At 37.2% G+C, this 20,294-nt stretch overlaps 1 protein-coding gene across 2 annotated transcripts in view; it reads left to right on the top strand.

Annotated features, from left to right (window-relative positions):
- Positions 1–5,178: 5,178 nt before the first annotated feature.
- Positions 5,179–20,294, top strand: part of IRF5 (interferon regulatory factor 5) — a gene marked incomplete in the record, with an annotated part of 118,967 nt that continues 103,851 nt past the window's right edge. Inside the window, 1 exon segment of one of the 2 annotated variants that reach the window (XM_053716342.1) lies at positions 5,179–5,457. 2 annotated transcript variants of the gene reach the window in all.

The raw sequence follows: 20,294 nt of genomic DNA, 5'->3' as shown, positions 1-20,294 counted from the left end.
TACAAGAGTGCACGTATAAATGCTCCATACAAGAGTGCACGCATAAATGCTCTATACAAGAGTGCACGTATAAATGCTCTATACAAGAGTGCACGCATAAATACTCTATACAAGAGTGCACGTATAAATGCTCTATACAAGAGTGCACGCATAAATACTCTATACAAGAGTGCACGTATAAATATTATATACAAGAGTAGTGCCCGTAGAAATACTATATACAAGAGTGCACGTATAAATGCTCTATACAAGAGTGCACGTATAAATACTCTATACAAGAGTGCACGTATAAATACTCTATACAAGAGTGCACGTATAAATACTCTATACAAGAGTGCACGTATAAATACTCTATACAAGAGTGCACGTATAAATACTCTATACAAGAGTGCACGTATAAATACTCTATACAAGAGTGCACGCATAAATGCTCTATACAAGAGTGCACCTATAAATGCTCTATACAAGAGTGCACCTATAAATGCTCTATACAAGAGTAGTGCACATATAAATAATCTATACAAGAGTGCACGTATAAATACTATATACAAGTGTGCACGTATAAATGCTCTATACAAGAGTGCATGTATAAATAATCTATACAAGAGTGCACGTATAAATAATCTATACAAGAGTGCACTTGTATATAGTATTTATATGTGTACTACTCTTGTATATTGTATTTATAAGTGCACTCTTGTATAGATTATTTATACGTGCACTCTTGTATATAGTATTTATATGTGTACTACTCTTGTATATTGTATTTATAAGAGTGCACGTATAAATACTCTATACAAGAGTGCACGTATAAATGCTCTATAGAAGAGTGCACGTATAAATACTATATACAAGAGTGCACGTATAAATACTATATACAAGAGTGCACGTATAAAAACTATATACAAGAGAGTACGTATATATGCTCTATACAAGAGTGCACGTATAAATACTCTATACAAGAGTGCACGTATAAATGCTCTATAGAAGAGTGCACGTATAAATACTATATACAAGAGTGCACGTATAAATACTATATACAAGAGTGCACGTATAAATACTATATACAAGAGTGCACGTATAAATACTATATACAAGAGTGCACGTATAAATACTATATACAAGAGTGCACGTATAAATGCTCTATACAAGAGTGCACGTATAAAAACTATATACAAGAGAGTACGTATATATGCTCTATACAAGAGTGCACGTATAAATACTATATACAAGAGTGCACGTATAAATGCTCTATACAAGAGTGCACATGTAAATACTCTATACAAGAGTGCACATGTAAATACTATATACAAGAGAGCACGTATAAATGCTCTATACAAGAGTGCACGTATAAAGGCTCTATACAAGAGTGCACATATAAATACTATATACAAGTGTGCACGTATAAATACAATATACAAGAGTAGTACACATATAAATACTATATACAAGAGTGCATGTATAAATACTATATACAAGAGTGCACGTATAAATACTATATACAAGAGTGCACGTATAAATGCTCTATACAAGAGTGCACCTATAAATACTATATACAAGAGTGCACGTATAAATACTCTATACAAGTGTGCACGTATAAATACTCTATACAAGAGTGCACGTATAAATACAAGAGTGCACGTATAAATGCTCTATACAAGAGTGCACATATAAATACAATATACAAGAGTAGTGCATGTATAAATACTCTATACAAGAGTGCACGTATAAATGCTCTATACAAGAGTGCACGTATAAATGCTCTATACAAGAGTGCACGTATAAATGCTCTATACAAGAGTGCACGTATAAATACAAGAGTGCACGTATAAATGCTCTATACAAGAGTGCACATATAAATACAATATACAAGAGTAGTGCATGTATAAATACTCTATACAAGAGTGCACGTATAAATGCTCTATACAAGAGTGCACGTATAAATACTATATACACAAGAGTAGTGCACATATAAATACTATATACAAGAGTGCACATATAAATACAATATACAAGAGTAGTGCACGTATAAATGCTCTATACAAGAGTGCACGTATAAATACTCTATACAAGAGTGCATGTATAAATACTCTATACAAGAGTGCATGTATAAATACTCTATACAAGAGTGCATGTATAAATACTCTATACAAGAGTGCATGTATAAATACTCTATACAAGAGTGCACGTATAAATGCTCTATACAAGAGTGCACGTATAAATGCTCTATACAAGAGTGCACGTATAAATGCTCTATACAAGAGTGCACGTATAAATACTATATACACAAGAGTAGTGCACATATAAATACTATATACAAGAGTAGTGCACATATAAATGCTCTATACAAGAGTGCACATATAAATACAATATACAAGAGTAGTGCACATATAAATGCTCTATACAAGAGTGCACATATAAATACAATATACAAGAGTAGTGCACATATAAATGCTTTATACAAGAGTGCATGTATAAATAATCTATACAAGAGTGCACGTATAAATGCTCTATACAAGACTGCACATGTAAATACTCTATACAAGAGTGCACATGTAAATACTCTATACAAGAGTGCACATGTAAATACTCTATACAAGAGTGCACGTATAAATGCTCTATACAAGAGTGCACGTATAAAGGCTCTATACAAGAGTGCACGTATAAATACTATATACAAGTGTGCACGTATAAATACAATATACAAGAGTAGTACACATATAAATACTATATACAAGAGTGCACGTATAAATACTATATACAAGAGTGCACGTATAAATGCTCTATACAAGAGTGCACGTATAAAAACTATATACAAGAGAGCACGTATAAATGCTCTATACAAGAGTGCACGTATAAATACTATATACAAGAGTGCACGTATAAATACTCTATACAAGTGTGCACGTATAAATACTCTATACAAGAGTGCACGTATAAATGCTCTATACAAGAGTGCACGTATAAATACAAGAGTGCACGTATAAATGCTCTATACAAGAGTGCACATATAAATACAATATACAAGAGTAGTGCATGTATAAATACTCTATACAAGAGTGCACGTATAAATGCTCTATACAAGAGTGCACGTATAAATGCTCTATACAAGAGTGCACGTATAAATACTATATACACAAGAGTAGTGCACATATAAATACTATATACAAGAGTGCACATATAAATACAATATACAAGAGTAGTGCACGTATAAATGCTCTATACAAGAGTGCACGTATAAATGCTCTATACAAGAGTGCACGTATAAATGCTCTATACAAGAGTGCACGTATAAATACTATATACACAAGAGTAGTACACATATAAATACTATATACAAGAGTGCACATATAAATACAATATACAAGAGTAGTGCACGTATAAATGCTCTATACAAGAGTGCACGTATAAATACTCTATACAAGAGTGCATGTATAAATACTCTATACAAGAGTGCACGTATAAATACTCTATACAAGAGTGCACGTATAAATACTCTATACAAGAGTGCACGTATAAATGCTCTATACAAGAGTGCACGTATAAATACTATATACAAGTGTGCACGTATAAATGCTCTATACAAGAGTGCACATATAAATACAATATACAAGAGTAGTGCACATGTAAATACTCTATACAAGAGTGCACATGTAAATACTCTATACAAGAGTGCACATGTAAATACTCTATACAAGAGTGCACATGTAAATACTCTATACAAGTGTGCACATGTAAATACTCTATACAAGTGTGCACGTATAAATACTATATACAAGAGTGCATATATAAATACAATATAGAAGAGTAGTGCACATATAAATGCTCTATACAAGAGTGCACGTATAAATAATCTATACAAGAGTGCACGTATAAATACTCTATACAAGAGTGCACATATAAATACTCTATACAAGAGTGCACGTATAAATACTCTATACAAGAGTGCACATATAAATGTTCTATACAAGAGTGCACATGTAAATACTCTATACAAGAGTGCACATGTAAATACTCTATACAAGTGTGCACGTATAAATACTATATACAAGAGTGCACATGTAAATACTCTATACAAGAGTGCACATGTAAATACTCTATACAAGTGTGCACGTATAAATACAATATACAAGAGTGCATATATAAATACAATATAGAAGAGTAGTGCACATATAAATGCTCTATACAAGAGTGCACGTATAAATAATCTATACAAGACTGCACGTATAAATACTCTATACAAGAGTGCACATATAAATACTCTATACAAGAGTGCACATATAAATGTTCTATACAAGAGTGCACATATAAATACTATATACAAGAGTGCACGTATAAATACTATATACAAGAGTGCACGTATAAATGCTCTATACAAGAGTGCACATATAAATACTATATACAAGAGTGCACGTATAAATGCTCTATACAAGACAGTGCACATATAAATACTATATACAAGAGTAGTGCACGTATAAATACTATATACAAAAGTAGTGCACGTATAAATGCTCTATACAAGAGTAGTGCACATATAAATACTCTATACAAGAGTAGTGCACATATAAATACTCTATACAAGAGTAGTGCACATATAAATACTCTATACAAGAGTAGTGCACATATAAATGCTCTATACAAGAGTGCACATATAAATACGCTATACAAGAGTAGTGCACATATAAATAAAATATACAAGAGTAGTGCACGTATAAATACTATACACAAGAGTGCACATATAAATAAAATATACAAGAGTAGTGCACGTATAAATACTATATACAAGAGTGCACATATAAATACTATATACAAGAGTAGTGCACGTATAAATACTCTATACAAGAGTGCACGTATAAATACTATATACAAGAGTGCACGTATAAATACTATATACAAGAGTGCACGTATAAATACTCTATACAAGAGTGCACATATAAATACTATATACAAGAGTGCACGTATAAATACTATATACAAGAGTGCACATATAAATGCTCTATACAAGAGTGCACAGTACAGTATAATGTGTCTGATCATTAGGCCCATAGTCAGTGTCTGGTCCTCTCACCTGAGCACTCTGTGTTACCTGTAGGGCCCCTCCCCGCTGTGTGCATTAGGGAGGGGTCAGTGACACCTGAAGCTTAGCTCTGCCCCCGTCTCACTGACATGAAGAGGTTAGAATCAGGAAGTGCTCACTCCCTCCTCCCTTTTGTTGTTTCACATCCAGCTTCTGCTTTTTTCATTTTCTGTTTACCCCTCCCAGAGTGTAAAGCCCCAGTGATTTGCCCTTCATTACAAGGGGCTCGCTGGGGCAAGGGATCCGCTGGCACTGTGTGGTACATTCAGCCCTCTCTAGACCCTCAGGGGGTCATTTCTCTGTTCTTGTTGTCGTCTGCCAGGAGCTGTTTTACTGAGCTTCTTCTGTCTGTTATACACAGGACGGTGACTCTGGTGCAGGTAAGTGCTAATGTTTTATCTAATGCATCACCTGTCAGTGACAGTCACTGCTCTTTGTTTATATATTTGTACACTTGCCTTGTATTGTTTTTGTTTGTAATTATACTTCTGTGTGATCAGCCTTTATATACACAACTCTTAGTAAAGAATTTCTCCAACTTCTCAGAAGAGGTGTCTTTTTATGTAAGTGGTGTGTTTATATACAGTTACATGTGTGTGTGTGTTTACAAATTGCGTGTTTGTGTCTGTGTGTGAGTAAATTATGTGTGTGTGTGTGTGTATATAGAGGTATGTTTGTGAGTGATTAAATGGTGTGTGTATATACCGGTACAAGTGTGTGTATATACAGGTATGTGTGTGACTGTGTGTGAGTAAATGGTGTGTGTGTATACAGGTATGTGTGTGACTGTGTGTGAGAAAATGGTGTGTGTGACTGTGTGTGAGTAAATGGTGTGTGTATATATAGAGGTATGTTTGTGAGTGATTAAATGGTTTGTGTATATACCGGTACATGTGTGTGTGTAAATGGTGTGTGTGTGTGTGTATATACAGGTATGTTTGTGAGTAAATTGTGTGTGTGTATATACAGGTATGTGTGTGAGTAAATGGTGTGTGTGTGTGTATACAGGTACGTGTGTCTGTGTGTGTGTGTATACATATATGTTTGTCTGTGACGAGTTTAACTAGTGTGTGTGTATATATACAGGTGCGTGTGTGTCTGTGTGTGAGCAAATGGGTTGTGTATATACAGGTGTGTATGAATTTATAGATGTGTGAGTGAGTAAATGGTGTGTATATACAGATGTGTTTGTGAGTGATTAAATGGCGTGTGCATATACAGATACTTCTGTGTGTGAGTTAATGGTGAGTTTTTCTACAAATATGTGTGTATCTACAGATGTGTGTGAGTAATTGGTGTGTGTATCTACAAATGAGTATGTTGGATGTTTGTATATACAGATGTGTGTATAAACAGATATGTGTTGTCTGATAGTGATTAAATGGTGGGTGTATTTACAAATATGTGGGTGTCTGTGAGTAAATGGTGTGTGTATATACAGATGTGTGAGTAAATGGTATTTCTGTGTGTGTGTGTATATAAACAGATATGTGTTTGTCTGTTAGTGATTACATGGTGTATGTATCTACAAATATGTGTGTGTTGTATCTACAGATGTGTGTGAGTAATTGGTGCTTGTGTATATACATGTGTGTGTATGTAAGTAAATGGTGTGTGTATATTCATATGTGTGTGTATATACAGATAATGTGTGTGTGTGTATATACAGATAATGTGTGTCTGTGAGTAAATGGTGTGTGTATCTACAAATGTGTAACTGAGTGATTAAATGGTGTGTGTGTGTGTGTGTGTGTGTCTGAGTAAATGGTTTGTGTGTATAAACAGATGCGTTTTCATGTGAGTGATTAAGTGGCGTGTGCATATATAGATGTATGTGTCTGTGTGTGAGTAAATGGTATGTGTATATTTACAGATGTGTTTGAGTGATTAAGTGACGTGTGCATATACAGAAATGAGTGTGTGTGTAAATACAGATGTGTTTATCTGTAGGTGATTAAATGATGTGTGTATCTACAAATATGTGTCTCTGTGAGTACATTTTGTGTGTATACACAGATATGAGTGTGTCTGAAAGTTAAAGGGATTGTCTAGTCAAAATTAAACTTTAAAAATTCAGATAGACCATGCAATATTAAGCAACTTTCTAATTTACTCATATTATTAAAATGTCTTTGTTCTATTGGTATCTTTATTTGAAAAAGCAAGAATGTAAGCTTTGGAGCCAGCCCATTTTAATTTCAGCACCGGGGTAGAGCTTGCTGATTGGGGTCTAAATGTAGCCACCAATCACCAAGTGCTACCCAGGTGCTGCACCATAACTGGGCCAGCTCTTAAGCTTTCATTCTTTCTTTTTCAAATAAAGATACCAAGAAAATTAAGAAAATTTAATTATAAGATTAAATTTGAAAGTTGCTTAAAATTGCATGCTCTATCTGAACCATGAAAGTTTAATGTTGACTAGGCTATCCCTTTAATAGTGTGTGCATATAGAGATACAAGTTTGTGTGTAAATAAATGGTGGGTGTATATATAGATAGGCGTTTGTGTTTATATATATATACAGACATGTGCCTGTGTGAAAGTAGATGTTTTTTGTGTATTCAGATAGGTGTGTGTCTGTGTGTGAGTAGGTGTTGTCTGTATATTCAGATAAGTGTGTGTATGTATATGTGTATGTGTTAAATTGTGTGTGTATAAAGGTACATGTGGGAGTAAATGGTGTGTGTGTGTATAAAGGTACATGTGGGAGTAAATGGTGTGTGTGTGTGTGTATAAAGGTACATGTGGGAGTAAATGGTGTGTATATACAGATATGTTTGTCTGTAGAAGAGGTTAGTAAAGGAACATCTGATAATCACTGCTTGATAAATACTGACTGCAGGTTCTCTTGTGCACACCTGCAGTTATAGGGAGGTAAAGGGCTTGATAAATACAGACTGCAGGTTCTCTTGTGTCTGCTTGATAAATACTGACTGCAGGTTCTCTTGTGTCTGACTGCTGCTTGATAAATACTGACTGCAGGTTCTCTTGTGTCTGATGATTGCTGCTTGATAAATACTGACGGCAGGTTCTCTTGTGTCTGATGACCCCTGCTTGATAAATACTGACTGCAGGTTCTCTTGTGTCTGATGACCCCTGCTTGATAAATACTGACTGCAGGTTCTCTTGTGTCTGATGACTGCTGCTTGATAAATACTGACTGCAGGTTCTCTTGTGTCTGCTTGATAAATACTGACTGCAGGTTCTCTTGTGTCTGATGACTGCTGCTTGTTACATACTGACTGCAGGTTCTCTTGTGTCTGATGACCGCTGCTTGATAAATACTGACTGCAGGTTCTCTTGTGTCTGATTGCTGCTTGATAAATACTGACTGCAGGTTCTCTTGTGTCTGATGACCGCTGCTTGATAAATACAGACTGCAGGTTCTCTTGTGTCTGATGAACGCTGCTTGATAAATACTGACTGCAGGTTGTCTTGTGTTTGAGCGCTGCTTGATAAATACTGACTGCAGGTTCTCTTGTGTTTGATGAGCGCTGCTTGATAAATACTGACTGCAGGTTCTCTTGTGTCTGACCGCTGCTTGATAAATACTGACTGCAGGTTCTCTTGTGTCTATTGACAGCTGCTTGATAAATACTGACTGCAGGTTCTCTTGTGTCTGATGACCGCTGCTTGATAATTACTGACTGCAGGTTCTCTTGTGTCTGATGACCGCTGTTTGATAAATACTGACTGCAGGTTCTCTTGTGTCTGATAACCGCTGCTTGTTAAATACAGACTGCAGGTTCTCTTGTGTCTGATGACCGCTGTTTGATAAATACTGACTGCAGGTTCTCTTGTGTCTCATGACCGCTGCTTGATAAATACTGACTGCAGGTTCTCTTGTGTCTGATGACTGCTGCTTGATAAATACTGACTGCAGGTTCTCTTGCGTCTGATGACAGCTGCTTGATAAATACTGACTGCAGGTTCTCTTGTGTCTATTGACAGCTGCTTGATAAATACTGACTGCAGGTTCTCTTGTGTCTGATGACAGCTGCTTGATAAATACTGACTGCAGGTTCTCTTGTGTCTGATGACCTCTGCTTGATAAATTCGAACTGCAGGTTCTCTTGTGTCTGATGACCGCTGCTTGTTAAATACAGACTGCAGGTTCTCTTGTGTCTGATGACCGCTGCTTGTTAAATACTGACTGCAAGTTCTCTTGTGTCTGATGACCGCTGCTTGATAAATACTGACTGCAGGTTCTCTTGTGTCTGATGACCTCTGCTTGATAAATACTGACTGCAGGTTCTCTTGTGTCTGATGACCTCTGCTTGTTAAACACTGACTGCAGGTTCTCTTGTGTCTGATGACCTCTGCTTGATAAATACAGACTGCAGGTTCTCTTGTGTCTGATGACAGCTGCTTGATAAATACTGACTGCAGGTTCTCTTGTGCAAACCTGCAGTCATAGGGAGGTGAAGGGCTTAATAAATTGAGCCCTAAATACCTCTATACTTTGTCCACGTTCCCAGTGGCGTCACTAGGGTTGGTGTCACCCGGCGCGGTACGTTATGGTGTCACCCCCCCTCCCCCCAGAAAGCACACACACAAAAACACAGGCACATACACATACAAACACTCAGACACACTCAGACACTTAAAAACACACTCGGATGCACACACAAACACTCAGAAACACACTCAGACACACGCACAAAAACACTCAGGCACACACACAGAAACACTCAGATACACACACACAACACTCAGACACACACACACACACACACACACACATACAAAATATGTAAACTGCACTGCATTAATTATAAAGCGCATGCCTAGAGCTGCTCCCTGGCTCAGCAGAGCATCAAATGAAAGATAAACAGAGCACTCTAAAAATAAATCACTAAAGAAAAGGTTTAGGCGCAAACTTGAAAATTCTGCTCTCTGTTCCAAGTCTGTCAGTGCACAGCCCTGGGCCGCGTGTCTACCACTTCTTATGGCCAAGCACCTCTGCTCTCTGCCCACCCCCAGACCCCCACCTGCCCTCCCCTCCTACCTCTTCAGTGTGAACTTAGTGTACCGTAACTTTAGAGACAGTGTCAGACAGTCATGCAGTCAGGTGCCAGGCATCCCCTCATGATTTCCCAGTTCCCGATTAGAGAGACAGCACAGCAGTGAGTGACTCCACTGTTCCACATGTCACTGAGCAGTGAGCACAGATAGGCAGGCAGGATTAGGCTAGCAGCGCAACTTTGCAAGCCCCACAGCACGCCACAACATTCATAGTGAAATTGGGCAGGGGAGGAGCAAAGTACAAACAAGCAAAAGCAGCCGGGAAAACTATTTGTGAAAACTATTTGTGGAAATTGCAGCGCTGGCTCAACAAAATGAAGTGTCTACAACTTTCCCAGTCCCACTAATGTTCACAAATGCTGGCCCCTCTAATAAAAAAATATATGCATCTCTACATTGTATTTCTTTGAATTTCAATAAAATTGGAGGGTGTCACCCAGGTGCGGCCCGCACCCCCCTAGTGACGCCACTGCACGTTCCCTAGAGAGGCCAAAACACAATTCTGTAACCTGCAAATGCTGCAAAACAGTAGTTCTGTAGTTGGTTTTGTTTCTGCTGCTAAACACACATTAAAGGAGCATTAAATACAGTAAAATTGTATAATCCTTAAAGGGACATGCCACCCACATTTTTTCTTTCATGATTTGGAAAGAGAATGCAATTTTAAACATCTTTCTAATTTACTTATATTATCTAATTTGTTTTATTCTCTTGGTATTCTTTGCTGAAAATCATATCTAGATATGCTCAGTAGCTGCTGATTGTTTGCTGCACATAGATTGGCTCGCCATGTTCATTGCTTTTTCTTCAACTAAAGATATCTAAAAAATGAAGCAAAATAAATAATAGAAGTAAATTGTAATGTTGTTTAAATTTCTATTCTCTATCTGCATCATGAAAGAAAGATTTTGGGTTTAGTGGCCCTTTAAACGCACAAAAAGACAAATACAATAGCATTAGAAATTTCAAAGAGAACGTTTAATTTATCTGCCCACTGTATCATGTGACAGTGACTAGCCAATTGCAAACTCATTTATATGTGCACTGTGAACTCTTGCACATGCTCAGTAGTTACTGATGCCTCATAAAGTGTGCATAAAAAAGCTTGAGCACAAACCGATAATGGAAGTAAATTGGAAAGTTATTTAAGTTTCTGTTCTCTATCTGAATCATAAAAGTTGAATTCTGACTTTAGTGTCCCAGTAAACGTGTGTTATATAACATGGTTACTTTTGCAATATACAATCAGAATTTATTGTGTCCCCTATTACTGTAATTTCATTCTGAGAGTTGTCACAGATTCCTGTTAGAAGAGTTGTGTCCCCTGTAATTTCATTCTGAGAGTTGTCACAGATTCCTGTTAGAAGAGGTAATGCAGACGTAACACAGCTATATGGTACAAAGCCACTGGTGATCTATTTATAGCCGCCCCTGGTTGGCCTCAGCAAAGGAAACTTAGGTTATAACATGAAAGCCCCCAATGCTTTATGTACAATAAAACGTATAACTTTACAAAAGCTATTGTTCTCAGGACACTGTTTGCTTTTAATACATTATTCTGTCTGGAATTTATTTAGTGTTTAATCTCCCTCAAAGGGACAAACAAATGCAAAAGGAAAATGCTGTAATGTATTAGAGCATGTTATTATTGTGCTATTGCTTCAATATACCTATGTGTTTAACTACTGCAAATGTGTTACACACAGCTAAAGTCAGCTCCCAAACAATAGTGCACTACTGGGAGCTAGCTAAGCAAATCTGGTGAGCCAATGAAGATATAAAAATGAAAAAAGAGAAATATCCCCAAATGGAGAAAAACACACAGTCCCTCCAAATGGAGGTCAAGTATACCCGTACTCATTGAAAATGTGTGTGTATATCTATTTATCTATATGTGTGTGTATGTATGTGTGTATATGTATGTGTGTGTATATACATACATACACATATATATCTTTCATGTAATTGGCAAGAGTCCATGAGCTAGTGACGTATGGGATATACAATCCTAGTGGGTAGGAGAGTGACGTCGCTACAGCCTATAGGGGGTGTGTGCGCCGCTGTCCAATTGCAGCCTCAGAATGTCGGCAAAGGAAAGAGAAGCACTGTTGGCGTGGTGCCAGCTAGAAATATGGATCAAACCAAATCCAAAAGTAAAAGGTAGAGGGAAGCAGCACTCTTACTCCATAGTCCTTAAAATCCAAAGGTTTATTTCAAAAAAGTTTAAAACATGTAGGTGAATAGACAAGCACAGCACAGTACAAATGCAAGCTATACAGGTGGAGGGGGGGAGCAAATCCTTACATGTTTCGTGCTATGCAGCACTTAATCATAGGATAGCTCACCACCTGTGCAGCACACCTTTAAAGGAGCAATGGCCAATCATTCAAAGCCATGGTATACCCAACATGAATGTCTCAAAGGCAGACTGCACAGGTGTGAGAAGAAATGGTGTAACATAACAATACAAAAACAAAAAGGGTACTTGTTACATAGAAAGTACAAAAGTGAAAATAAAATAAAAATGAATGTGAAAAACACATCAATAGATCATGTTACACACGTTCCAAATTAGTCTCAAAAAGAGAAATAATAGTAAATCTGATTATAAATCTAAGTCAGATGCGATATAGTAATAAAAATAAAAAATATATATAAAATATAAAATATAAGATATATATATATATATATATTTTTCTATCATCACATACACAAGGCAAGAAAAAAAAATCAAGGATCAAAAAGATTTTAAAGACAATATAGCACATGTCAAATGGAATATACAACTTTTTGATGAGACCTTAGAAAAGATGGTATTGATTTTTCAAAATGTCATGCACTAATTGTATTCATATTCACATTGCCAAGTTAACAGCGGGATTGAAAAATCTGAAAATAATTTATACTTTCAGGAATCACAGTTTTGGAATTTAGGAGTCTCATATAGATATGTTGTAAAACTGTCACATTTTTTCATATTTTTTCTCATATTTTTTCATATTTTTTCATATTTCTTCATATTTTTTCACAATGGTAGATAAATACAAAAACAAAAAAAGTTAATGTGAAAACATATACAGATATGTATAATTGTATGTATCAAGGTGTCAAAATATGAAGATATGAAAATGTGAAACTGGATATATTCAGAATGTATTCAGAATGAGAATAAGAGTGAGGCAAGGGAGAAATAAAAACTAAATAGATAATTTTTAATTTTTAAATGAGTATTCTTAATATGACTATGACAATGAGCGTCTACATAGATGGGACTTTATTAAAGATGGCACAAGTTACTCCACAAAGTAACTAATGTCCCATTCTTTATTTAGACCAAACGGTGCCCTCGTGTTAAGTTTCCAAATCCAAAAAAGTTCTTTCTTGGACAATATATTGTAAATATTTCCTCCCCTAATGGGCTTTTTGGCTATGTCTATTACTTTTACAGTAAATTTTGGCTGATCAGTAAAATGTAAGCAGTTGAAATGTCTTGCTACACTCGAATCCTTGTTATAATTTTTAATATCCCTTCTGTGCTCTCCTATTCTCGATCTAAGGGCACGGGAGGTCTGACCAACATACTGTTCAGAACACAGGGTACAGTCTATAAGATAGACGACAAATGTTGTACTACAATTTGCATAATGATTAATTTTAAAATTCTGTTTGGTTACATGACTAGTGAATTCAGTCTCCATGGATATCTGTAAACAGGTGAGACAGTTTCTAGATAGACATCTGAAAGTGCCCTTCTTATTCAGCCACTGGCACCCCCTTGAACCAACTTGGCTATTCACCATGCTGGGCACAAGCTTTTTGGCAAGTGTGGGGGCCTTTTTAGGCACAAATTTAACCTTATCTACAAAATTGACTAAAATGTCATCACCTTTAAGTATAGATAAGTTACCTTTAATAATTTTACATAAATCATTGAATTGTGAAGAATACTCTGTCGAAAATACTACTATATCCTTACTACACATTGCTTTGTTGGCCTTGTTATTCCACTTTCTTTCTTTAGGATTATAAGTACATCTCACCTCATCTAAGGACTGCTGGAGTACATTACGATCGTAACCTCTAGCACTTAGCCTATCCATCAATTTGATGGCTTGGACATTAAACAATTTATCTGAGTTGGAGTTTCGACGCAACCTAAGAAATTGACTCTTAGGTATCGAATTTATAAGATGTTTGGGATGACAGGATGTGGCATGTAAGATTGTATTGCCAGAGGTTGGCTTTCTATATGTATCAGTGACGATCTTATTAAGTTCAACTGAGCCAACTAAGGTGAGATCCAAAAAATGAACTTCTTTATCTTGGATCTCCCCCGTGAACTGTAGATGTAGATCATTATTGTTTACAAATTTGAGGAAATCCTCAAAGACAAAGTCACCTTTGACCACAAAGATAAGGTCATCAATGTAACGCATATATATGCAGATGTTATCTATGAAAGGGTTATTGCTATTGTAGAGGCTGCCGAGTTCCCACCATCCCACAAATAAGTTAGCGAATGAGGGGGCAAATTTCGCCCCCATCGCAGTACCACAGATTTGTAGAAAATATTCTCCATTAAACATGAAGTAATTGTGGGACAGTAGGAACTCGACAGTCTCACAAAAGAACAATTTAAATTCCCTGGAATAATTGGTATAATTATCCAAAAAGAAACCAATGGCACACAATCCCAAACTGTGCGGTATACGTGAGTATAGTGACACCGCGTCAATCACCACCCACCTATAATCTTTATCCCATCTCATCTTGTCAATGATAGTTAAAAGATGGAATGAATCCCTTAGATAGCTACTAAGGTTCTGTACTAGGGGCTGTAGGACTGAGTCAACCCACTCAGACAATGGTTCAAACAACGAGCCAATCCCAGAAATTATTGGACGGCCTGGTGGGTTGACTGAGTCCTTATGTAATTTGAGGTAGGTGGTGAAAGACCGGCGTCACGGGAAATTGTGGAATTAGGGAAACACACTGCTCTTGTGAAATAAAGCCCAATGCAAGTGCATCTTCAAGTAGCCTATCCAATTTATGGGTGAATTCTTTCTCTGGGTTATGAGATAATTTCCTGTATGTGATGCCATCGTTCAATTGTTTATAGGCTTCATTAATGTATTGTGCTTTGTTCATAACTACGACATTACCTCCTTTGTCTGATGAACGAATGACAAGATCGTGTTTACTTTCTAAGGCCTAGATTTAGAGTTCGGCGGTAGCCGTCAAAACCAGCGTTAGAGGCTCCTAACGCTGGTTTTGGGCGCCCGCTGGTATTTGGAGTCAGTGATTAAAGGGTCTAACGCTCACTTTTCAGCCGCGACTTTTCCATACCGCAGATCCCCCTACGCCATTTGCGTAGCCTATCTTTTCAATGGGATCTTTCTAACGCTGGTATTTAGAGTCGTTTCTGCAGTGAGCGTTAGAGCTCTAACGACAAGATTCCAGCCGCCTGAAAATAGCAGGAGTTAAGAGCTTTCTGGCTAACGCCGGTTTATAAAGCTCTTAACTACTGTACCCTAAAGTACACTAACACCCATAAACTACCTATGTACCCCTAAACCGAGGTCCCCCCACATCGCCGCCACTCGATTCAAATTTTTAACCCCTAATCTGCCGACCGCCACCTACGTTATACTTATGTACCCCTAATCTGCTGCCCCTAACACCGCCGACCCCTGTATTATATCTATTAACCCCTAACTTGCCCCCCACAACGTCGCCGCAAGCTACTTAAAATAATTAACCCCTAATCTTCCGACCGCAAATCGCCGCCACCTACGTTATCCCTATGTACCCCTAATCTGCTACCCCTAACATCGCCGACCCCTATGTTATATTTATTAACCCCTAATCTGCCCCCCACAACGTCGCCGACACCTACCTACACTTATTAACCCCTAATCTGCCGAGTGGACCTGAGCGCTACTATAATAAAGTTATTAACCCCTAATCCGCCTCACTAACCCTATCATAAATAGTATTAACCCCTAATCTGCCCTCCCTAACATCGCCGACACCTACCTTCAATTATTAACCCCTAATCTGCCGACCGGAGCTCACCGCTATTCTAATAAATGTATTAACCCCTAAAGCTAAGTCTAACCCTAACACTAACACCCCCCTAAGTTAAATATAATTTTTATCTAACGAAATAAATTAACTCTTATTAAATAAATAATTCCTATTTAAAGCTAAATACTTACCTGTAAAATACATCCTAATATAGCTACAATATAAATTATAATTATATTATAGCTATTTTAGGATTAATATTTATTTTACAGGCAACTTTGTAATTATTTTAACCAGGTACAATAGCTATTAAATAGTTAAGAACTATTTAATAGTTACCTAGTTAAAATAATTACAAATTTACCTGTAAAATAAATCCTAACCTAAGATATAATTAAACCTAACACTACCCTATCAATAAAATAATTAAATAAACTACCTACAATTACCTACAATTAACCTAACACTACACTATCAATAAATTAATTAAACACAATTGCTACAAATAAATAAAATTAAATAAACTATCTAAAGTACAAAAAATAAAAAAGAACTAAGTTACAGAAAATAATAAAATATTTACAAACATAAGAAAAATATTACAACAATTTTAAACTAATTACACCTACTCTAAGCCCCCTAATAAAATAACAAAGCCCCCCAAAATAAAAAATTCCCTACACTATTCTAAAATACAAATATTACAAGCTCTTTTACCTTACCAGCCCTGAACAGGGCCCTTTGCGGGGCATGCCCCAAGAATTTCAGCTCTTTTGCCTGTAAAAAAAAACATACAATACCCCCCCCCCCAACATTACCACCCACATACCCCTAATCTAACCCAAACCCCCCTTAAATAAACCTAACACTACCCCCCTGATGATCTTCCTACCTTGTCTTCACCATGCCAGGTTCACCGATCCGTCCTGGCTCCAAGATCTTCATCCAACCCAAGCGGGGGCTAGACATCCACTGAAGAAGTCCAGAAGAGGGTCCAAAGTCTTCCTCCTATCCGGCAAGAAGAGGACATCCGGACCGGCAAACATCTTCTCCAAGCGGCATCTTCTATCTTCTTCCATCCGATGACGACCGGCTCCATCTTGAAGACCTCCAGCGCGGATCCATCCTCTTCTTCCGACGACTAGACGACGAATGACGGTTCCTTTAAGGGACGTCATCCAAGATGGCGTCCCTCGAATTCCGATTGGCTGATAGGATTCTATCAGCCAATCGGAATTAAGGTAGGAATTTTCTGATTGGCTGATGGAATCAGCCAATCAGAATATAGTTCAATCCGATTGGCTGATCCAATCAGCCAATCAGATTGAGCTCGCATTCTATTGGCTGATCGGAACAGCCAATAGAATGCGAGCTCAATCTGATTGGCTGATTGGATCAGCCAATCGGATTGAACTATATTCTGATTGGCTGATTCCATCAGCCAATCAGAAAATTCCTACCTTAATTCCGATTGGCTGATAGAATCCTATCAGCCAATCGGAATTCGAGGGACGCCATCTTGGATGACGTCCCTTAAAGGAACCGTCATTCGTCGTCTAGTCGTCGGAAGAAGAGGATGGATCCGCGCTGGAGGTCTTCAAGATGGAGCCGGTCGTCATCGGATGGAAGAAGATAGAAGATGCCGCTTGGAGAAGATGTTTGCCGGTCCGGATGTCCTCTTCTTGCCGGATAGGAGGAAGACTTTGGACCCTCTTCTGGACTTCTTCAGTGGATGTCTAGCCCCCGCTTGGGTTGGATGAAGATCTTGGAGCCAGGACGGATCGGTGAACCTGGCATGGTGAAGACAAGGTAGGAAGATCATCAGGGGGGTAGTGTTAGGTTTATTTAAGGGGGGTTTGGGTTAGATTAGGGGTATGTGGGTGGTGGGTTGTAATGTTGGGGGGGGGGTATTGTATGTTTTTTTTTACAGGCAAAAGAGCTGAAATTCTTGGGGCATGCCCCGCAAAGGGCCCTGTTCAGGGCTGGTAAGGTAAAAGAGCTTGTAATATTTGTATTTTAGAATAGGGTAGGGAATTTTTTATTTTGGGGGGCTTTGTTATTTTATTAGGGGGCTTAGAGTAGGTGTAATTAGTTTAAAATTGTTGTAATATTTTTCTTATGTTTGTAAATATTTTATTATTTTCTGTAACTTAGTTCTTTTTTATTTTTTGTACTTTAGATAGTTTATTTAATTTTATTTATTTGTAGCAATTGTGTTTAATTAATTTATTGATAGTGTAGTGTTAGGTTAATTGTAGGTAATTGTAGGTAGTTTATTTAATTATTTTATTGATAGGGTAGTGTTAGGTTTAATTATATCTTAGGTTAGGATTTATTTTACAGGTAAATTTGTAATTATTTTAACTAGGTAACTATTAAATAGTTCTTAACTATTTAATAGCTATTGTACCTGGTTAAAATAATTACAAAGTTGCCTGTAAAATAAATATTAATCCTAAAATAGCTATAATATAATTATAATTTATATTGTAGCTATATTAGGATGTATTTTACAGGTAAGTATTTAGCTTTAAATAGGAATTATTTATTTAATAAGAGTTAATTTATTTCGTTAGATAAAAATTATATTTAACTTAGGGGGGTGTTAGTGTTAGGGTTAGACTTAGCTTTAGGGGTTAATACATTTATTAGAATAGCGGTGAGCTCCGGTCGGCAGATTAGGGGTTAATAATTGAAGGTAGGTGTCGGCGATGTTAGGGAGGGCAGATTAGGGGTTAATACTATTTATGATAGGGTTAGTGAGGCGGATTAGGGGTTAATAACTTTATTATAGTAGCGCTCAGGTCCGCTCGGCAGATTAGGGGTTAATAATTGTAGGTAGGTGTCGGCGACGTTGTGGGGGGCAGATTAGGGGTTAATAAATATAACATAGGGGTCGGCGATGTTAGGGCAGCAGATTAGGGGTACATAGGGATAACGTAGGTGGCGGCGGTTTACGGAGCGGCAGATTAGGGGTTAAAAGTGTAATGCAGGGGTCAGCGATAGCGGGGGCGGCAGATTAGGGGTTAATAAGTGTAAGGTTAGGGGTGTTTAGACTCGGGGTACATGTTAGGGTGTTAGGTGCAGACTTAGGAGGTGTTTCCCCATAGGAAACAATGGGGCTGCGTTAGGAGCTGAACGCTGCTTTTTTGCAGGTGTTAGGTTTTTTTTCAGCTCAAACAGCCCCATTGTTTCCTATGGGAGAATCGTGCACGAGCACGTTTTTGATGCCGGCCGCGTCCGTAAGCAACTCTGGTATCGAGAGTTGCATTTGCGGTAAAAATGCTCTACGCTCCTTTTTTGGAGCCTAACGCAGCATTTGTTTGAACTCTCGATACCAGAGTTAAATTTATGGTGCGGCCAGAAAAAAACCCGCGGAGCGTTAACAGCCCTTTTACCGCCGAACTCTAAATCTAGGCCTAATTGTCTAATTGCTGCTTTTTGTCTTTTTGTAAGATTATCCCTATGGCCTGTTGTAGTAGTGTGTTTACCCAACTCCACAATCTCTTTTTCCACCTGTTTTTGGAATAAATTAATATGTGTGCCCCTAGATTGAGTGGGGTAAAAATTAGATCTTGTTCTTTTAGGTTTTGGAACATCTGAGTCATTCACACCATCAGCAGTAGTGTCCAGCATTCTTAATTCTTCCAGAATACAGATGTCTTTAAAATCAAAAGTTGATTCTGGATTAGTACTGGGCAAACTGCTGATGGGAAGAGATACATTGTTTTCACCCTCAGCAATTTCATCTGGTACATCAAGTTCCACTTCCTCATTATCAGAAATACTAGAAAAGTGTCTACGTAGTGTGAGCTTCCTAACAAATTTATTGAGATCCAACAAAGTATTAAATACCGAAAAATTGTAAGTGGGAGCAAAGCCCAGACCCTTAGATAATACACTAATATGACTTTCAGTGAGTTCAAAGTTCGATAAATTGACGACACTGAGTGCTAGTTCTTCTTTGCCTTTCTCTTTGAGGATCTTTTTCCTTCTTCTGGAACCTGCTCTACGTGTCCTCCTTTTTTTTTTTTTTTTTTTTTTTTTTTTTTCTTGCCTTGTGTATGTGATGATAGAAAAATATATATATATATCTTATATTTTATATTTTATATATATTTTTTATTTTTATTACTATATCGCATCTGACTTAGATTTATAATCA

The sequence above is a fragment of the Bombina bombina genome, chromosome 6, assembly GCF_027579735.1.
Source record: "Bombina bombina isolate aBomBom1 chromosome 6, aBomBom1.pri, whole genome shotgun sequence".
Taxonomy (NCBI): Eukaryota; Metazoa; Chordata; class Amphibia; order Anura; family Bombinatoridae; genus Bombina; species Bombina bombina.
This window is presented reverse-complemented; position numbering and strand designations above follow the sequence as displayed.